Below are 3,152 nucleotides of genomic sequence, written 5' to 3' on the forward strand. Positions count from 1 at the left end.
GCATGTTTTGGTCTCTGATATAGCGAACACAAACCGCCGACTCTTAAACCAAAAGAAGGTAGGCAAAAAGGTGATATTGTTAATTTTCCAATACTTATTACCATATCCTTATAAAATACTCTCTGATATTGCACAATTAGGTGCTGCCTTTTTGACCAAATCCACTTTACAGTCATTTACTATTAACAAATCTTAGCTTTCAACCATAGCCAAGAATCAAACCATAAATACAGTTCATACTAAATTTTTAAATATGCCAATTTTGCTTTACACTTTCTAATTTGCATGTTACATATATCATACAATTAATAGCTTACATATTGTGCTTGTAATGAACAAAGTAACGTAAGAATGAAATTGCACCTATACAAGCTAACAAATGAATGGTCGACAGATCAGGTCTAGTTGAGTCATTCATCTTGATTAACAAAGAAAAGAATATTAGACTACAAACTAACAATAGATTGATAATACTAGCTAGAATTCAAAAACACAAAATAAACGGCACACCATATACTACATGCCTTTTCTTCTCGTTTATGGCAAGAGTAACACTCAGAAAGCGATTCTCAACATCGAAAGATTCGGCAGGAAATCCTTAATATGGTGTGTTTTTATTACTATACATTTAATGTTGCAACTTTCCAAATCTCTATCAAAAATTAAATACAAAGTTTTGTAACGTTGCTACAGGGGACCAATAACCATATATTTTTCCTTTGGCTCTCAAGGATTCCCAGCGTGCTCCGCACTTCTATTTTCCAAAGGGGTCGGTCGGTGGCCGGTCACTTTCTATTCCCATGTACCAACACTGTCACCCTTTTTCCTCCGGCGGCAGCGGCGCGTCAACTCCACTTTTTCCACGTGTCATCAATCATTAATTTATGTACAACCAAACCCGGTGGCAGCTACGGCGGCTAAGCTAGACTAGGCTAGGCTACTTCCTTAGCCAAATGGTTCAATTCACACTTCTAACACGTACCACCACATACATACACAATGTAAAAAAAGTTTAAAACACGCAATCAATTAAATTACGGTTCAACTCCAACATAACATTAGTTAGTACGTAGTTTCATCCTCGAACGCGTCTTCCGACACGCGCCATATCTTGACTGACTTATCCAAGCTACCACTATACACAATCCACTCCCGTCGTTGATCATCACCACCACCGTTGTCGTTGTCGTCGTCGTCTTTATCTTGCTCGACGGCTAAACACTTGACGGGCCCGCTATGGCCCGACAAGACAGCTAAGCAAGAATGATCCCCATCACCTTCCCTCTTCCAAACACAAATAGTCTTATCCGCGGACCCACTAAACACCAAACTCCCAGCCGTGCCCAAACACAACACGGCTAACTTATGCCCTCTCAACACCCCTCCATACACCACCCCTTCCTCCTCATCTCTCTCCCAAAAATTCACTAGCCCGTCGGATGACCCGGCGTATAACACCCACCCGCCACTCTCCTCGTCTGCTGCTACCGCCAACGCGGTAACAGCATTCTCTTGTTTTAACAACGTCCTAACATGGATGTGTCTAACATTATTCCCATCCAACTCTCTTCTCCACACCTTCACGGTCCCGTCCGCGGACCCTGAAAAGACTAGTCCGTCGTATCCTACAACGATGGAGTTGATTGCATCATCATGCGCCTCGAATGACTCTAGACATTTTCCGTCAGATATTCTCCATACCTTGATGGTCTTATCCCATGACCCTGAGTACAAAAGTCCGAACTCTTCGTTCAAACTCATGCAAGAAACCGCGTCAAAGTGCTTTATCTTAGGCACTTTATGATGCCTCCTAACTTCGACGTAATTCTTAGGGTTCATTGAGCTTTTGATGAAATCTCCCATTTTCGGAAGCGTACCCACCCGTTTTCCTTTCGGGTTCCATATCCGGATCTTCCCATCTTGATGTCCGGTAAACACTTGCTCGTCTTTCGAAATGACGATCGCCTTCACCAACCCGCTACCCGACTTGAACCCACCCGCGTCATGGAAATTCTTCCAAACCCGAATATTCTTTGATTCGGATCCTGTATACAGCATCCCATCCTTCACGGCTAATGAGTACACGTGTCCTTCCTCGCGAAGAAGTGAACCAATCAAACACTTCCTCCCTCGGGAAAAATACGTGTCGTCGCTCGACGAATGACTGGGTGTGGCAGGCTGGAGAGGGGATAGTTTTATCCAAGGCGATTTCAAGTAAGGAGATGATTGATGAATCAAAGGCGAAGGGGACGACATGATGATGTTATTATAAGGTGATGATGATGAATTTGTAGTCGTTGAGAAATTCTCATCTGTGTAGTTAAAACTACTCAACCTGGGACTATTACTACTGCTTGAGAATGTCTCAACAGAAGCATTACTTTGCCTTGCGCTACTCGAGTTGGAGTGACGGCTATCCTCCGTCTCCTCCTCGGAAGAGTGTTGTAACAGTTGTCGGAAATTCACTCTTCGCCGAGGGGAGTTGATGTGACTCTGGTTATTATGATGATCAACTAATCTCGTTTCGATTAGTGGAGACATTATTGCACTAATAGTACAATCAATCTATAATAATGTATGTGTGTGTATTTTTTTTTTTTTTAATTTGAGATTGTACAAAGAAATTGAGGTTAAGAGAGAATGTTTGTTTGTTGTTTGTGATTGTTGTTGTTGTTGATGAGCTAAAAAGAGAAGGTTGAAAAATGGAGAGAATTAAATTGGGGAAAAGGAAGAGGAGAATGGTGTTTAAATAGGGAAAGGAGAGTGGGGGTAGAGGTAGATTCAAGGTGGGTGGGGATAGGGGGACACGTGGGATATTTATCAATCGTGATTGTTTTTTAAATGGTTTTTATTAAATGAAGTATTTTCGAAAATCTTGGCTGTATGACCTGGCGGTTATATTATTTGTTTATGACTTTTTTTTTTATTTTCTGACTTTTTATTTTCTTTTTTAGAAGCTTGGAATTATGACTTTTACTTGTGCTAGTCATTTTGTGTTCACTTTTAAAAAATTTAGAAATTTATCTATATGATAATAAAATATTAAATATAACAATATTTGAAATTCACCTAGCTAATTATGTTTCAAATTTGATTGTCACGTAGTTTCAACCTCGTATTGTTATAGATAGATGTAGATTAAATTAATAAGG

General features: G+C 40.3%; 1 pseudogene; it reads right to left on the reverse strand.

Moving 5' to 3' along the window:
• Nucleotides 1-583: 583 nt before the first annotated feature.
• On the reverse strand, nt 584-2,697 carry LOC145619415 (protein JINGUBANG pseudogene; annotated as a pseudogene).
• Between the last annotated feature and the right edge of the window lie 455 nt (nt 2,698-3,152).

Source organism: Chenopodium album, chromosome 27 (genome assembly GCF_948465745.1).
Source record: "Chenopodium album chromosome 27, dcCheAlbu1.1, whole genome shotgun sequence".
Taxonomy (NCBI): Eukaryota; Viridiplantae; Streptophyta; class Magnoliopsida; order Caryophyllales; family Amaranthaceae; genus Chenopodium; species Chenopodium album.